At 42.6% G+C, this 19440-nt stretch overlaps 1 long non-coding RNA gene across 1 annotated transcript; it reads right to left on the bottom strand.

Annotated features, from left to right (window-relative positions):
- Positions 1 to 2004: 2004 nt before the first annotated feature.
- LOC112272291 lies at positions 2005 to 9981 on the bottom strand. The gene is made up of 3 exons (XR_002965899.1): positions 7659 to 9981; positions 4096 to 7574; positions 2005 to 2697 (listed from the first exon to the last, which is right to left on the bottom strand). It is a non-coding gene; the product is annotated as an uncharacterized LOC112272291 (long non-coding RNA).
- Positions 9982 to 19440: the final 9459 nt, after the last annotated feature.

Here is a 19440-nt window from a genome sequence, read left to right as displayed (position 1 = left end):
ACACCGGGATGGGATGAAATGAACGGGGCCTTAGGGGGTGCAGCCCTAGGTATCCAAATAAGTGATGATATCCCAGTAGTATCTTCTAAATTAGTTAGACAAGAGATTAAGATAGGAATATTAAGATATGGTTTGTTAGGAAAGTAGAGATTAGTTTCTTGGATGTCAAGTCGAGTCTTCCCTATAAAAGGGCCCCCTTAATAGTTATGAGGCAAGAAAGAATAAAACCAGCCTTGACGGTAGTGCAACCTGCAGCAGCCGCGTGTTGGCCTTGCAGAACGCCTTCGCCAACTAGCAGCTTGTCAAGTCCGGTAGGGGTATGAATCAAGTACAGGAGGTGGTGTTGCTGTGCAAGTCTTCAAGCTTGCAAGGAGTAGCAACAAGCGCCTTGGCTGTCCAGCAGCAGGGAAGAAGCGCCTCCCAGGGCGGGTGCAGAAAAATGCAGTGAGACATAATGCAGCAGCATGAAGGTTCCGCCCCCAGGCGCAAGGGAGAAGCCCCTTCGTCCAAAAGCAGCAGGGGTATGGATGTGTCCTCCTCCATAGGCAAAGGTGCTGCACAACCATGACAGCCGTGGCCGGACATTAGGTTGGGGCCTCCTAGGACTTCAGCCGTGGCCACGAGCTGCTAAAAAAGGTGGGGGTGTCATGTCATGGCATACATCCCTATAGGGGGCGCAGCCCTAAGTATCCAAATAAGGGATGATATCCCAGTAGTATCTTCTAAATTAGTTAAACAAAGGATTAAGATAGGAATATTAATGATGATCCTTTGCCTCTTAACAAGTTGGTATTTGTGGCCAAAGCACATCCAAAATGTTACTCCCTCCGATCCATAATAAGTGTCTTTGAATTAGTACAACTTTTAGCGATACTTATCATGGATCGGAGGAAGTACTTCAACTTTGACTAAAGAAGCAATATTAAAATAGATACAATATTTAATTTAGTTTTGACATCGTTATCCTGAGTAGCATCAAAGGTTCAAGCCTTCAAGATCCCATCACCTGTACCAACATCATTTATAATCTGGGTCTTTTTTCCATGGGAAAAATATTCTGTAGTTTTACTTCGGAAGAACTTTAACTAAAGAAGTACTATTAAAATAGATACAATATTTAATTTAGTTTTGGCATCCATATCCTGAATAACATCACAGGTTCAAGCCTTCAAGGCCCCATCACCTGAACCAACATCATTTATAATCTGGGTCTTTTTTCCATGGGAAAGATATAATGTTGTATAGTTTTACTAAAGAAGCAAGATCAAAATAGATACAATATTTAATTTAGTTTTGACATCGTTATCCTGAGTAGCATCACAGGTTCAAGGTCCCATCATTTATAATTTGGGTCTTTTTTCCATGGAAAAATATAATGTTGTACTCCCTCCCTTTTGGTTATAAGGCCCACGAGGAATTTTATGTCAAATTTGACCAAAACTTGCATTGGTAATACGAGATTATTGTGGCACAAACATATATTGTTGGATTCATATTGACAAACTCTTTCTAATGGTATAACTTTTATATACATATACTAAATATAGTTTGAATAACTGTTGGTCAAAGTGTGGCACAAATTTCAATAGAAGCCTTATTAAACAAAAACGGAGGGAGTATAGTTTTACTTAAGAGTTCGACTCAGCGACTATACAACATAGATGAACCAGCTGACAGCAGGTTTATATATAGGTATCAAGATCCTTTTAGTTGGAGGAAATTGCTTGGTGGATCTTTAAACTTGGCAGTTATATTCGGTTTCATCCATTAACTTGCTGGCTAGTTCATTTTAGTCCAAATCGATGAATTCTGGCTTTATTCAGCCATCGTTGGCTTAGGGGTGTCATATCCGCGAATTTTCGGGCAATGAAATTTTCCATTTTAACCCCCTTGGAAGAGTTAGGTCTTGAAACCATGCTTGGAAGAGGCGATGACGGGAATATTTTCACTTTTCAGTTTTTCAAGTTTGCAAGTTAATGGATGAAACTGAACATTCCTGCCAAGTTGTATCATCCCATACAGCAAGTGAAAAATAGAAGAACTAGCAGAGTTTAGAATTAGGACCGACAAAGGGTATTTTGCTGCTGAGTTGCAAAAAGCCGGATCAAAAGGATCAAGATAATCATAACTGTCGCTCATTCTTGAATTATCCAAAGTTTGAAGACATTACTCAGTATGCTAGAGTAAGTTCCAGCATCAAATTAAGAATGAAGAATATGGGATCAAAGGAACAGGCTTGCCTAGCAGCACCCAGTATGCTAGATCGAAAGCACATACTGGCCATCAAACAATGCGGGAGTTCTGCTTGCCAATGAGTATAAGAACATTGACAGCAATAGACATTTATAGCAATAAAAGAACTCAAAAGGAAAGTATATATACGGTTCTTGAACCTTAGATGAGGCCTGCTATGTAATGCCTTACACTAATGTTACATCTTCAGAAAGGAATCAGTCACTTCCTGGAGTTCAGTTCTAACTGTGACCACTTACCTTGGGAATAAATAAATTTTGATTCCCATCACGGCAAGGTGCATTCCAAAGTTTGAACCATATGCTTCCACATTACGTGAAGTTTAAGAATGGAACTTCATCCACTATTACTCGATTGAAAATATTTGGAGACCATGAAAATGCTGAAAGGAGTTCCCTCCACATTTTCTCATCCGGGCTTGGGACCGGCAAAGGCATTGTGAAACTGCAACAATACAAAACACAAATTAGAAAACATTACCAACTGAACATTCAGAAAAGTACAAATCACACATCACACAATCAACCAAAGGCAATATTCGCGCGCAAGCAACACACACACAAACAAGATAACAAAGACAGACATGGGAGCACAAGCAAGTTGTTAGTGCATGCAATAATTGGATTTCCAACATAGACAAAGAAGAAAGAAGGCTATAGATTTTAGAATTAGAACGTGACTGAAATAAACTACTCCAATCCAGGGGGTGAGGGTTGATCCTAATCTTTAGTCTTGAAAACACGAACATTACATGATTTATCTTCATCACTAGGCCATAAGAGATAGAACATCATCACGTTGGAAGGCCCTAAGATATGCAAACAGCAATGTCTTAGGAAATCCAGGATGTACGCAGATGATAAGAAAGACATATAAAGAACAATTTCTGAGTTTAGATGCAAGCCACCACTAAGTAAACCAAGCAGATATGTATGAAGATCCTGTAATCCAGACCCCCCTGAAGCAGCACCAATGAGAATAAAAACCTCATGAAAAATCAATTCCATTGACCAAACCATGTTCAAGCAAGTGCAAAAAGGATGTGCACACAAATTATTTGTTCAAGCTTCCAATCCAGGATTTTGAACTCAGCCTTGTTGAGGTGTAACTCCTAACCTCTTTGCAGTTGAAAAATATCCATCTATAGTGTCACTAATGTTATCATCTTAACATTAATTACTAATTAATGTTTTGATGCTAGAAATCAATAAAGTGAAGAGGGCAAGCAAAGTAGCAAGCTACTGGGTAGGAGCAGAGGTGTACAAAAAGCCATCTTTACAAAGCCAAGACCTGACCAGGAAAAGTTAAATCAGCAGACAAGAGTACTGTGATGAACATGAAGAACAATGTGTAGACTGACAACTCTGCATCTGATCCCAAATAAATTCAAGTATTATCAACCGTGGAGATCTTTTTCTCCATTTACACATGTGATATTTTCTTCCTACAAAATGATCCAAAGGCTACAAGATTTTCTGCAATAAATACATAGCAGAGTGCACTAATTTTGAAGATTGTAGCAGTCAAGATTTTCTGCAATAAATACATAGCCGAGTCCACTAATTTTGAAGATTATAGCAGTCAAATATTAGAATGAAAACCAGCTTCCAGAAATAATTTAGTAACCAGTAGCCAAATCAACATTTCAAGATAATCTGCTAATGAATTTGGTACGAACTGATCTTTCTGCTTTAGGAATTCTGTTTCAGATGAAAGCAACTTCCAGTTGTTGCACTACTATTGTCGAGTAAAAACAAAGAGAAGGTTCCATCCAGACCTCATGCAATCTGAAGCAGATACCATAGTGACTCCGAAATATACCAAGGATAAAGAAAAAATTACTCAGATGAGATCAGCTTCCATCCAAACCGCACGCAAACTGAAGCAGATACCTCATGCCATACCATAATGACTCTAAAATGCGCAAGGAGATCAGGCCACTGACGAATTGGAACTGTAAGTTGCCAAAGACCACATCAAGTAACTTCAAGATCACTAATCAAAAGTCAGAACAGTCAGGTAAGCAAACACGATAGCTAACTGACTTTTTTACTAGACCTTCCAACTGGAGTCTTCCACTAAGAACGGATCAATGACCAAATAAAGTAATTTCAAGATCACAAATCAGAAGTCAGAACAGTCAAGTGAGCAAACATGGTTGATAACTCCAAGCTTCACCAAAGCCCTCTGCTAACCGAAGTTTCGCTAGACCTTCCACCTAGAGTCTTCCACTAAGAACAAATTGATGAACAGACCAATCACAATTCTTGAAAGGAAGTCAGATATAAACTACTCTCTCCGATCCATAAAAAGTGTACAACTTTGGATTTAGTAAAAAGTTGTACTCCCTCTGATCCATAAAAAGTGTACAACTTGGTACCAAATCCAAGACAAATTTTATGTATCGGAGGGACTACAACTTTGTACTAAATCCAAGACACTTATTATGGGGAGTATTAAACTGGAATGGAATTAGAGACTCAGGGTCTACCAATTCCATCACACATCATAATAGATTGACATCCACAGTACCTTCAAATCGTTTGTGATAGAAAGGATCAAATAAATGTGCTTCGGGACGAACCGAACGAACCATAGTTGAGAAAGGAAAGGAACAGCAAAAAAAACCTTGCAAAATCACAACCAAAGGTGCATATAACACTATCAACTAGAGTTCACGATTGTTTAGATAGATTGATAAAAAAAATGCTGAAGAGCGAAAGCTGGTCTTATGGTGCAACCAATGCCGTACTAAGCTAGATGCATAATGTAGACCTGACCAGATAAGAACAGATACAGAAGTATGAACTTTAGGCATGAACAAAACAAAATAATTATTCATCTCAGACTTCGCTTGAATAATATACTAGCTGGTTGTATAGAGAAAGTACGGGATGCAACAAATGGATAAATTAATATGGGAGATCAAAGACTCTAAGGCAGTCTCCTATGTGGTAAATAAAAATCTCCTATGTCATGAACAAGTTAATCCTGATCAGATAATAAGAACAAAAAATTGAGCAACAGGCACGAAAAAGGACATTGATGATCAGATATCTGACTTCAAGACACCAAGCCAACTTATTCATTCTCTGGAGAACACTGTGCTGCCAACAATCTGAAACATTCCTAGGAATGAAAAATATCATCAGAAACAGGACTGCTAATGCTCAAGATGAAAGCCAGAGTTTCCAACTTCTGTAAAGCAATCCATATAACTCTACATTTACACAGTGCACAGTAATCAAGTTCTTCATGCCACTGAATTGAAAAAATATGAATTCAGATAATAGTGGCAGCAAGTCAACAAAAGGAGTGGGATTAAGTGAGTTTGTGAACGAATTTCTCAGCCCGTTCAGATTCTTTTCCAAGATGACCAGGAATTGAGCAAGAGTTTATCTCAAAGATTTTCCTATCATTTTTGAAGAACTTCTCAGGTATACTGAAAGACTGTCACGGTCACGGAGCATGCACATCTTAATGGTGTTGAGATATGCAAATGTAAGCTGCTTCTGAACATATTAAAGATGCGAGTCTGAATTGATCACTTGTCATGAGAAGAAATCCATTGAATAAATCCACATATGGAAAGCTCTAGTCCACAATCCATACTTAAAACTCCAGTTGCTGGACGCCAATAAAAAATTTATGACAGTTGTGGGAAACTTCTCCATGCTGGATATTACGACTTTCTAATCAAGCCTTTCCTCTGAGATTACTTCACTTGTAACAGCTAAGATACAAGTAATTGGTTCTCTAACAAACGAAGCATGCATGACTAGATTAATTCCTCTTGGAGAATTATCAACTAGGCCTGCAATGAACGAAGTCTGTGATCTAAACCATTTTGAAGAAAGCCGCTCGACAACAAAAAAACATGCAAAACATGGGAAGGAGATGAGGCCACGAAAACGTCTAGATTGAGGCTCCAGAGCGCACTTCTAATCTTGCACATCTGCAAATCAATCTGTGGGTTCATATATTGACTCTGCATTCATATAGGTTAAGTTTTGAACGAATGGAGAAGGTAGGTTCAGAATATCTGCAAACAGATATAACCCAGGTACAACATCAGGTTGGTTGGAGTGTTGGATCGTCAGCTAGGACCTGCAATGAGCAACCTTTCTATGATTTTGTAATTTGGGGGAGGGAAGCTGCTTCAGCAGATAAATCATGCACCAAATAGTGAAGGACAGGGATTAAGCCTGGTAGACCGGCAGAGAACAATCAGACAAAAGCAGTGGTTCCAGATTATATCTCATCCAAGTTTCAGCATCTGCAATAGCACCGAATTACTAACAAAGGCAGCGAATTCGAGTTGAAAAATAAGTTGGAAAAGATTGTTGAAGTCACGAAAGGAACTGCTGGTAACATGCGGTAGGAAAATAAGACATCCTGGAGTGTCATCTAAGTCCAATTTTCTGGACAACCAACGATACAGATCAGATTTATCATATACCAATATTGAACTTTGCAGACAAAGAGGTGGGGTGGTTATCCAAGCAAGTTCATGTTATCCGACCTATGGTCAACGATCCAATTCAGCATGAATCCAACACCAGCTCACAGATCTACTGAACCATAGCCAATAAAAATAAGAATGAACAGTAAGCAAACCTCAACCCTTTGACTCATGCATCCACAACCAGCACCTCCTGCATTTGAAGGAGCACAGACAAAATACCACAAGCAAGATCAGTTGTTACGATAAGAACCAACACAAAGCCTCAAATGCACCTCATGATCAACCTCATTTGATCAACATACCACAAGCAGTTCCAGACCAGATCTAATATCCTGCAACAGACGCATGGAGGCAGCACAACACAAATGAACCATGAACCGAATAACCGTGACTGACCTGACTCCACATGGGAAGAGCACATTTCCAGATCAGATGTAGTTTCCTGGAACTAAGCGTGGATGTGGCGAACACAAATGAACCAAACAACTGTGACTGACCTGTCTCCACTAGAAGAGCACAGATTCTGCTATAGGTTCATGGAACTCCATAACCTACAACCAACAAGGCGGGTCGGGAATACAAACAATAAACTGAACCAGAGAGAAAGCGCAAACCATCCAACAGATTTCGAGTAACTCAAGCATGGCCTGGGCAAAATCTGCAACCACTGTAAGGGTATTAGGCAAAAACCGAAATCAAAGCTATGTAAAGCAGCTAAACAAAGTAAAAACAGAACAAAATACTCGAAATTAGAGTGTCAGAGATAAGAATAGAGCCAAGTTTTTCTGTTGTAGGATAGTATCATCCATTAGTAGCTCCAGATCATCCTTAGAAAGGTCCACCTTTGCAGATCAATCTGAATTTAAAATATTTACTATATTATTGGTTATGTAATTTGAAATAAGATAGTCGATTAGGAGATCTGAAAAATTTGACTCACCAAATCAGAATTAGGTTCAACTTGAACTCGTTAAATATGACCTGCAATGAGGAAGACCTTTTGTAAAAAAAAAATGTGAGGGAAGTTGTGCTGCTTAAACAGCTAAAGAATGCATAAAAGTGATGGGGAAATAAAGTTTGACATGGCTGGGAAGGTCTGATAATAATAACACCGGTTCCGAACTGCAATTATGTCTCTTCAAGCCAGTATCTGCAAGAAGCTGAGAATTACCGAGTAAGGTAATATTTGGAAATTCAATAATAGAAGAAATGGGAATGGTTGAGTCACGAAAAGGAACCATCGGGACCATGCTGAAGCGAACTAGAACACGAAGCTGTACAATTCCAACTTACGGAGAAACACCAACTAATCCAAATCATAACTGTTGTTTGTTGGAGACTAAGTGAATGTCAGACGAAGAAATTAAATCTAGGGACTCAATTATCCAAACTCGGAAGGAAGTGCCAGCCCCATCTTGAAGCAAAATACGACCTTCCATTGAGCTCTAGAATTTAAATTTCTGGAGAACCACCAACAAAAATCTAAATCAGAAATATTGTTGTAGACTAAAATTGATATGTGCAAACGAAAAAATTAGTTTGAGGGACTCATTATCCAAAGTTCCAAACACAGAAGGGAATGCCCTTGCTGAAGCGAAATAGGATCTCCTCCAAAGCTGTATAATTCAAAATTCTGTAGAACCACCAGCAAATCCAAATCAGAATATCTAGAGATGAAATTGTACTGTGCATACGGAAGAAATTTAATATAATGGAGGTTGAAATTTATTATCCAAACATATATCAGGTTGCAGGTTGAAAAGCGATCCTACTGAAGCAAAATAGAATCTCCCTCTAAGCTGTATAATTCCAATTTCTGTAGGATCACCAGTGAATACAAATCAGAATCACCAGAGACGAAAGTAAATCGAAGGGGATTGAGATTGACTATCCAAACACAAATAAGTTGCAGGTTGGAAAGGGAACCGAGTATCCGACTGAAGCAAGATAGGTTCTCCCGCTAAGCTCTACAATTCCCCATTCGTAGGTCGCAAATCGATCCGATCTAGCTTCAATATAACACCAGAACTTCATTTCAGACGCTTTGAACAAAACAATCGTTGAACCCAACCAATCAAAATAACTACGAACGCAAAACCTCCACCATTCGGCTCATCTCTGCAGAACTTCGTTCATCTGCGACTCCGTCCTGCATCTAATTAGAGTGCTCCATCAGGTTGGCCTAAAAACACATACAAAAGCCATCTGAGACAGGGAAACAGTTTGTGTAAACGCTAGGAGGCGAGAGAGAGGTGCGGGCCATGCTGAAGCAAACTAGAGCTGCGAAGCTGTACAATTCCAACTTCCGGAGAACCACCAACAAATCCAAATCAGAAATGTTGGAGACTAAGTGAATGTCGGACGAAGAAATTAAATCCAGGGACTCAATTATCCAAACTCAGTAGGAAGTGCCAGCCACATCTTGAAGCAAAATACGACCTTCCATTGAGCTCTAGAATTCCAATTTCTGGAGAACCACCAACAAAAATCTAAATCACAAATATTGTTGTAGACTAAAATTGATATGTGCATACGAAGAAATTAAATTGAGGGACTCGTTATCCAAAGTTCCAAGCACAGAAGAACACAAAGAGAAGCATTTATTAAGATAAACCATGGATGGATGGATTGCAAACCAAAGTATAACAGATTTCATGTGGCTAACAGCAGGCACAGAAAGGCAGAGGCCATAAAACTCGAATCGAAGCTACGAGCAATAAGCAACTCAGGCAAAGCGGAAATTTTAATAAAGGCTTAAAATAAGAGCTTTTAAGAGATTTAATAGAGTATAATGAGTTTTTTTGGGGGGTTGTAGGTTGAGACGTCTAGATTGAAGCTCCAGAGCGCACTTCTAATCTTGCACATCTGCAAATCAATCTGTGAGTTCATATATTGCCTCCGCATGACTATTTTATATAGGTTAAGTTTTGAATGAATGGAGAAGGTAGGTTTAGAATATCTGCAAACAGATATAACCCAGCTACAGCATCAGGTTGGAGTGTTGGATCGTCCTGCAATGAGCAACCTTTCTACGATTTTGTAATTTGGGGGAGGGAAGCGTCTTAAGCAGATAAATTATGCATCAAATAGTGAAGGATAGGGATTAAGCCTGGTCGACTGGCAGAGATCAATCGGACAAAAGCCGCGGTTCCAGATTATATCTCATCCAAGTTTCAGCATCTGCAATAGTACAGAATTTGCTGACAAAGGCAGCAAATTCGAGTTGAAAAATAAGTTGGAAAAGAATTTTAAAGTCACGAAAGGAACTGCTGGTAACATGCGGTAGGAAAATAAGACATCCACGAGTGTCATCTAAGTCCAATTTTCTGGAGAACAAATAATACAGATAAGATCCAATTTTCTGGAGAACCAACAATACTGATCGGATTTTTTTTCGGACGCGAATACTGGGCGCGCTGCAGGCCCCCGCGCGACGCGCCGTGAACTACGGTACTCCACGTCGGCGTCCATGTCAGATGCCACGCGAGCGCGTGCGCGCGAGCCTGGCTCGTTCGCGCGGTAGCGAGGCGAGTTGCCAGCTTCAGCCCGTGCCACATCAATCAAGGCCCAGCAGTTCCGATCCGAAAAAAAGAGAGAACATGTGACTCTAATTACGGCCCAATTGGCTTGGATCGGGTGAGTTGCCATGTTGGATAGCCAGAAATTGTCCCCAGCCCATACGCCCCCACGAGGGTTTTGCTTCTTCCCCAAGTAGCCCCGCGGCAGCTCCTTCCAGATCAGAACGGGCAGGGAAGGGGGCGGGGACGAGAGAGAAGGGCGACATCCATTGCGGCCGCCCCCAGTCTAGATCCCCAAAAAAGGCCAACTCCAGAAACAAAGACATGAATTGCCAACCCAGATCTGGAAAAGAGAAATAGAACATGGTGAAGCATTGTTAATCATAGGTTTCGTCATTTTTTCAGAGGAGAAGTAACGCAACAGGTTACCCCCCCTTCCCTCCCCCCCCCCCCCCCACCAACTTCTCTGCCCCATTATCTACATTTCAGGTTCCTGAAAATCGAATCATGATCTGATTCTGTATGTTCCACAGAATTGCCAACCCCCCCCCACACCCCCCAGTTTGTGTCACTTAATTTTGATCATGTGTGTGATCCTGTATGTTCCATTGTGTTTGTGTTTCTGGATCTTGTGTGGGATCCTGTTTGTTTGGAGGCAAAGTTGCCATTCTGACAGATAATAAACTGCGATGTGTTTAGATCTAAAGATGCCACATGCACATGCATGTATTGCCGGTTTCAGACACTAAACTGGCAAAAAATGGAATGTGATTACTGAATTCTATGGTCACCTCCATTTTGGAGCATCAACACTTTTGTGTTTTGACAGCCAAACAATTATGCATAACCAAAGTTGTCATCATGTGTGTGTCTAAACTGCCATGTGTTTTAAATGGAAAGCTACCACATGCACATGCATGTGTTGCCATCTCAGAACCCTGTGCTTACAAAAGGATTCTGACTACACCACAAAATATTAGGAGGAGTATCGGAATATCCACATATTCATGTCTGGCTGCCGAAAAAAAATGCACAATCATAAGTTGCCATCTTGTGTGAGATTAAATTGCCTTGCATTTACGCAAAAAGATACCACATTATAGAACTACGACATACGTTATATCTTGAGTACAATACACTGGTAACCGCGCGTCCATTTTATGGGTTCATATAGTGCTGGGTTGCAATTATAAAAGCAAAAACAAGCATATTCATATGTACATATCTGGCCCTTCCTTGTTTGTTCATCCGTCTGTGGGCCCGGGAAAACATTCACACCATCATGACGTATCCCTGCGGGGGAAAAAGATATGTGTACAACCCATGGTTAGGTTGTAACAGCCCGAGAGCAATCCTTTTCCTTTTAAACCCTTTTGTACTGTTTTGTAATTTAATTATCTTCATCATCGTGTCATGCTCATGTCATCATCAACATTTTGCAATGTCATTAGCATCATCTCACATTCCGTTTGCACGAAATGTCACTTCTTTTTGTGTTGTCGTGTGCTTGACTTTTCGTGTGTTCGCAAAAATCTAAACTATTTTGTAGAAATCCTATTTTGGTTTGATAAATTAATTCCGGGTTTAATTAGACCACTCGTCTTTTGTCTTATTTATTGCGAAAACCTAAATGTGCAAAACCTGTATTTTGTTTGAGGTTTTTGTTGGCCCAAAAGCCCATTAAGCCAAACCCTAACCCTAGTTTCCTACCCTATAAAGCTAGCCCTCTTCCTATCTTTTTCTTTCTTTCTTTTCTTTCTTCCTTTTTTTTGTCCTAGCCGCCGCCGCTCGTCTTCTCCCCTTCTTCTTCTTCCTCCCGAAGCCTCCCCTCGATCTCTTCCTTCCGGAGCTCCCATGGCCGGCCCCCCTCTCCTGCCTCTCCCCGCGGGCTCCCTCTCCCCTGGCCTCGCGCGCCGCCTACACTGCTCCGCCCTCCACCATGCCCGCCTCGTCGCCGCCTGCTGCCCCTGGCTGGCGCCGCCTCTTCCCGTCGCTGCGCGCCTCCCCTCGCTCCACGCCGTCGCCCGCGCCTCCTCGTCTGCCCCATGTGCCGCTCTCCCTCTCCCCGCGGCCTTGCCTCGCGCGCACCTCCCGCTCGCCCCCTCCTTTGCTCTCTATCACGTGCGCCGCCATCGCCCGGCTCTGTCGCCGGCGACCGACCTCCCACGCCCAGGACTCCCCGCGCCTGCCCGCGCCTCCGCCTCCGCCTGGCCGCCCGCGCGCCCCCTCTTCACCGAGCGCCGCCTCCACCTCGTCGCCGTGTCCGCCCCGCGCGATTCCTCTGCCCTGCGCCGTCAACCCCTCCGCCCAAGCCCAGCCGAGCCTCCTCCTTGGCCCATCTTCTTCAGCCCGCAGGCCCGAGCAGCCCCCTTTCTTGCTCCTCGCCTCTGCATCGTCTACAAGCCAGCAAGCCCAGGCCCGTGCCTCTTTTTCCTTTTCCCTCCTTTTTCTAGAATTTGTATCCTGACGTGTGGGCCCTTCTGGCCAGCGCCTCTGTGTGCTCGCTGCTGTTGCTTTTGTCCACTGCTGTCCTGTTTGCCGCTGCTCCGCGAGTGCTTCGTTGCGCCGCTGCCCAAGACCTTGTTGTGTGCCGTGACGACCAACGAACCACGGAGCCGGAGCCGTGAACGATTACGACCACGACGATTGAACGACTACGTCATCTACAACGCCTACGTGTACAACTACTTCCTCTACGACGACTACTTTGTCTACACCGCGATGCCGCATCGAGTCCAAGGTATAACGAGCGACCCTCCTGTGAGCTGACCGTTCTTCGGCGTAAACCCGTAGGTTGCGGTATATGAAAAGCATATGTGGTATGAGATGTACCGATTGTATCGATAATATTAGTTGCAGGTACGTCGCTTGCCACCGACATGTGCAACCCCCGTTCGAGTCGTTTGCTTTGTGTGTTGTTCTTGTTAGCATGTGTTGCACCATCCATGTCCAAATCATGCAAACTTCATATGCATTTTGATCAGAAAGACTTGTTGAACCTGTTCATGGCATTCTCATTCATGTTTGAGCAACTATAACCTACCGTGTAGTATAAAACACCTTACCTCTTGCTTATGGAGTTGGAATTCCATTGCTTTAGGAATTCCAATCCATTTAATATGATTAGTGTATAATCTACTCACTTGCTGTTAAGATGTCATGCATCATCCTTTGATTGCGCATTTAAAATTACCATGTGTATCTTGTATGCTTATACTTTTCTTTTATGTGGTGAATTTGCTTCTTCCTCTCTAGTCTTCGATTCCTACGACAACGACTACACTTGTGTTCTTCTTCCAGGATCCTTGCTCAATTCCGGGCAATTGAGTACTCCAAGCAAGCAGCCATTTCTTGACCATGTTGTTTATACCCAATGCCTCTCTCTCATTTTTGCACTAAGTTACGTTCTCAGTCTTGTCACGATGCCTCTAGGATTGCATAACTTTTTAGTCAGCTCTACTCAAATGCCTTTGTCTTGTTACTTGTCCAAGTACCATGTCACATGTTTGCTTGTTGCCCTAGTTCTTGGTCATTAGATGTCATGCTTAGTTGCGAGTCTAGTGTCCTTATATCTGGGGTTCCACAATTGCTACATCCACATGCTACTTCCTGTATTTAAATTGCAATTATTAAACTGTGACATGTTATATTACCTACACAAGGCACCGATGGGAGGCCGTGCTAACGCATTGGTGTTTTGTTCCATTGGCGCCGACCTAAGGACCGAGTTCTCGTTTTCGCCGATCCAAGACACTTCGCGCTAACCGTCACGTGGGGTTTATGGGGACCCCCATAGGCTTAGTACTAGTTTCGCAGCTTATTCAGGGGCCACATAGTTCGGGCGTTCCATTTGGCATATCGCATATACACTGGTGTTGTGTTTGGAGATTTGTGGTACTTTGCATACATATAGGACTGCGGCACACGTCTGGAGTGGTCATTCTGCGGACACTGAACCACTACCAGCTGTTCCCGCAACTCTTGAGTCTGTACGACGCTTCGGCCGGGCTCTCGTTTCGGATTAGACTCAGTTGGGTGGCGCCCTGAATAAGAGGTGGTTCTAAGAAATGTCGTGTCGTTCAATCCTGCCAGCACTCATTTTGGTGTGCCACAAGGCCGGCATCAAGGGTTGGTCGAACGTGTCGGGTAAATTTGTGCACCCCTGCAGGGGTAAATCTTTCGGAAAGCCGTGTCCGCGGTTATGGACGACTTGGTTGGTCATTACTTGATCATAGAGAACTTAACCAACTTAATCTGATAAACTTGAGTAGTAATTAGCCTTAATCATGGATATGCTTAAACTGCTTAAGTGTGAGTGTCCTTTGGATTGCTTCCTCACAGGGTGTTGAGGGGGTGATATGAGGATTGTGTTGTTTGGTGTTTAGTAAATAGGTTAATCACCTCACCTGGTAGACGCTCCTCATCCTCTCATTAGACGTTGTTGTTAGTGTGTCTGTCCAGATATATTGCTGCTACATAACCCCACCATATTATCCATCCTTTGAGACTTGTTGCATATCTAGTTTAGATCTCCCGTAAGTCTTGCGAGTACTTTGTACTCAGTTGCTTTGCAAAGTTGTTTTCTTCAGAGGTTCCAGCAGAGCAGGTGAGCCGCTAGCTTCTTCGTGGAGAACGACGTTGGATTCGATGTTTAGCCAGGAGATCCAGATCAGGGTTCTGAGACTCGTGGCGGGTTTCCTTCCAGCTTCCAGCCTCTTCAGGCAATGCTGTATTCTTGTCCGTACTCGGACATAATTCGACTTCCGCTGATGTAATGATGTAATGTTGGGACATGTGTCCTCTCTTTGTAATATTTGTTATTCTGCTCCTTGTATGAGCTTTATAATTACTTTCTTCTGTAGAGTTTGGTAATGATATTCATGTTGCAAAATCCTGCGATGAGCACATTAATGCATGTATGTATTGAAGTGTTTATCGTAGGTTAAGAACCTGAGGCTTGAATTATGCAAAGGTTAGCAATTTGGGGCTAAATTGTATAATTCCGGTCCCGGGGTCTTACATAGGTTTATGAAGCATCTGGAAAACCAAAAAAAATAGCATATAACACTCGAAACTTTTTTTAACTTGCAAGGATGTGAGCACTAATTTTTGTCCATGTGTTATCCTCGCAGGAGAACATGTAGCAGATAAAAAAAAGTTTCGAAAGCATGGAAGGGGACATGGGTGAAGCGACCGCACCCATACATGGTTTGATATTTGTGCTTAATGTGCTAGTCCCTGGATTGACTCACTAGCACACAGAGTTCCAAGATGTAATATCAAGATACAAAGGTCAAAGTACTTTATTACATCGCATCATCCAGAATTTAATTGTACTTACAAAGTTGCATGACCCCTCGGGTCAGCATAACAAAATACTGTTTCAACATATCAAAATAGTGTTTCAAAAACTTGCAGCGGAAAGGTAGAGCAAATGGGACACAAATACTCCCAAAGGAGAGAGCATGTTGGAATGTAAGCACCCCCGCTGAGATATGGGCGGTGCGGAAAGCTTCTTGGAACATATCCCAGGTGACATGCTCGATGGGGGTGGTGATCTGATAATTCTCCCACCACGATGCAGCTGGTCCTTCTAGCAGATGAGCTGCGAATCTCACCTTCTCCTCTTCGGTGCAATTGATGGTCACCAATTGGCTCTGGTGAGCTGGAGAAAGTGGGTGGATGCAATCGCAGAAACCTGGTCAGCATATCCACTTGTGGAGGGTGGTGTTGCTGGTTGTTGCTGGGTTCTGCTGGTGGTTGGTGTTGTTGTTGGCTAACTGCTGAGTGATCAGCTGAAAGAATTGGGTCTGAGCAGCCAACAATTGCTGCATGGTGGCAGCATTCCCTTCGGCTTCGGTGTTGTTAGCCTCAGCGTTGTTGGTGGGGTTCTGGCGTCTTGGAGGCATCTGTTTAGGGTAGCATAAATGAGGAATAATAGATAGAGTAGAGCTAAGGATAACTAAGCCCCCACAACAAAATATTAACTCAAGCATATTTCAATCATATACTCAATCATTCATAAAAAGGTTTTGGAAAATTTAGCAAATCACACTTGTTCACGATGGGACACTGCCCATAATAAAAGAGTACGGAAAAAAGCAATCGATCTACATTGCCATACACATAGATTGTATGGTCAATGACTATCTCGCAATACTGATAACGAAAACTAATTGTAAAGTCTGGTAGGCATCGACAAGACTAAGGAGGTGTGGCTGATGTCGCGGCCCCGTTCGCCCTCTTCTTGGATCGGGTGTTGGAGGAAGGGGTGTCCATCTTGTGAACCTCCTGGGGCTCCTCCTCCTCAGTTGGCACTCCCTCCTGAGGCTCCATCTCCTGATCCTTTGGCGGAGGTGGGGTCTGAACAGGCGCCGGTGTAGGAGCTGGCGCGGCTACGGGTGCTGCTGCGGCGGCGGCTTCGATGAACGCCTTGAACCGCTCGCAGTAGTAGCGTGCCTGGTCCCTCTCATACTGCAGCTGCTCAATGGCTCCTCCCATGTTGAGGACAGGGTTCTCCAACACAGTCTTGTCCTCCTGTGGCTGGGCATTCTCCCCCAGTAGTTTACCGGTCTCGGCTATGTCGGCCCTGGTCATCTCGTGTTCGAGGCAAGACTCTAAGTCCACTGTGTTTGCCTCCATGTTCTCGAAGTGGGTTGTCACCGGGGTCACATCCTCGTCATTGGTTGTTGCCACGGCCGAGCATGCATGGTTCCGCCTTCCAAAGAGGAGGAAGGGGGAGTCCTCGGGAAACTCATTCCAGTAGTCCCGGCACACCTGCGCAAAAGCCCACTGCATGGCAAACTGGAGGCCTTGCTCGAAGGTGGGGTAGCGGGCGATAAAGGATGGTTCGTTAGGGTTGTTTTGCCAAGTTTCCAAAATTACTCCACATTATCAGTTTCACAGTGATTGAGATTCCCTCCCACGTATACTAACATAGCATGGCTAAGCAATATCTAATCACGATGGCTATTGGTGGAGGTGTCATGGCAAAGGTAACCCTATCGCTAGAAGGTCAAAACATAGCTAGCATAAGTACGAGTAATAATCCTATCAATGCATTCTACAAAGCAACACTAATGCATAAGTATTTAAAAAAAACAATAATAATAGGATAATGATCAAAGTGAACTTGCCTTGGTAGCAGTTGGAGTTCAAACACTCGTCACAGTCACAAGGTTCGCTCTCCGAGTAAACTAAAATAAACAAGCATACACATACATAAACACACAATTCACATCACGACAAAAGAAAGTATGCTATGATGCAATGCAAGCATGTGACATGATTTGGTTTATTTTATTTGTCGAGCAAGAATTTTAGTTTCTTAGGCATACAATATTTAATTCTCTGCTCTAAAGGTTTAAACAAAAATAAACCAAAAAGCAAAGCCAAGTTAGGGTTTTCAAATTCAAGCTAAATTAAAGCTTAAAACAATGTTTTTAAAATAAATAGCCAGAGGATTAAATCAAAAATATATCTTTCTATTCCAAATGAACAGAGGACATTAAAACAAATTTTTGGGCACTGGTTTCAAGTAAAAAAGATTTTTAAATCATTAGTTATGAATTAAATGGCATTAAACCCTATTCTGTAAATAGCTCGAGAATTTTTTTATCAAATTTGAATTTAAAGAGTGACAAAAGATTCTACAGATTGAGAGCTTTCCAGAAAGGTAAAATTTGTCAAATTTGGCCCAGTGGTTTAAAAGTTATGAGCATTTGAAGTTTTAGGGGTTTTTCTGCAAAACTGCTATTTAATTTAAACCGGGGATTAAGTTTTGATTTTAATAGAGGCCACATGGCACGCTGCGATTGGCCGATACCGGTTCGGGACGGGATATAATCTCAGCCGTTGGATCTAACTTAAAATCGATCGGGTGGTCCGGATCTAAACATACCCCTTCGATTAAATGATCTAATCCTTACCGTTGAAAATAGATCGGACGGACGGGATCTCACCTTCCTTAACTCCGGTGACCGCTAAGGTTTCGGCGAGCGTCGGGAGGCGGCGGCGACGGCGTTTTCGAGGGTCCTCGGGCTCGGGGAAGACGACTGCGACTTCCTCTCGGCATGGGGAAGACGATGGCGGTGTCGGCGCGGGTCGGGGGGGACGGAATCGACGCCTAGGACGACGCGAAGGCGGTAGCTCGGTGCGGGCACGTGCGCACTGGGCCGGTTCGGTCAATCGCGCGGGGCCTGTCCGGCCCAAGTTGGCCGGGCCGGTCCGGTTTTCTTTTTTTTCCTTTTTCTGATTTCTGTGATATCTTTTGATTTTGAACTCCAAATTGATCCAAATAAATTCTGGAAAATTTGTAAAATCATATTATCATATGATTCAACTTTTGGGACTAATTTCCCTTCCAAATAAAATATAAAAAAATACATTTTCTCTATAAATGCCTTTAGGGCTTAATAACGAATTAAATAAAATAGTTTTTCAACTCCAAAGAAATACACAAAAATTATGGGATAGCTTATTTATGCAATAAACCCCTTTTACAAATAAACCCTATGAGTTTTAAAGTCCAAAGCTCAAATGGGTGAAAAACCTAAGGTTTAAAAGGAAATAAAACCTTTTCAAAGCCTTTTTGGGATTAAAAAATTGATTCAAATATGCAATTGTGGTATGATGCTCATGAGTGCAATGCATATGAAGGAGTTTGAAATTTTGGGATGGTACAATGGGCCAGATTTTTGGTTCGTGGGGGTTCCCATCGTTGACACCAAATGACGTCATGGCGGAAGACTTTGATGCATTGCATGCATCATACACGCTGCTACCGCTACTGCAGCAAGTCATTTCCTTGTCGCAAGGTTTGAGAAAAATAAAATGTTCCAATTTAGATTATTGAGTGGTGCTAATCATTATCGTGAAAAGTTGTCATTGAGTGCCTAAAATAAATTGGCACATATTTTATTTTGTTGTGCTTGAAATGAGCAAATAGCTATCCCCTTTTTATCGCAGGTCAACAAAATACAGAGCAGGATACAAACTCTAATTTTGTGCGGGATGATCAGAATGGCCCGGATCATTCCGAAATGCTACTTCGTCCAGTCTTGCATGAAGGTATGGATGTTAAACACAAAAAACAAACGGCGACAGGGGGTAAGAAAACCGCCTCCCCGCTCCAACCAAAAATCCTGGCCTCCTCTCCCTTACTGACCCCAACTATATGCAGCTTAATTTTTATTTATTTGTGAT

The sequence above is a fragment of the Brachypodium distachyon genome, chromosome 4 (assembly GCF_000005505.3).
Source record: "Brachypodium distachyon strain Bd21 chromosome 4, Brachypodium_distachyon_v3.0, whole genome shotgun sequence".
Lineage (NCBI taxonomy): Eukaryota > Viridiplantae > Streptophyta > Magnoliopsida > Poales > Poaceae > Brachypodium > Brachypodium distachyon.
This window is presented reverse-complemented; position numbering and strand designations above follow the sequence as displayed.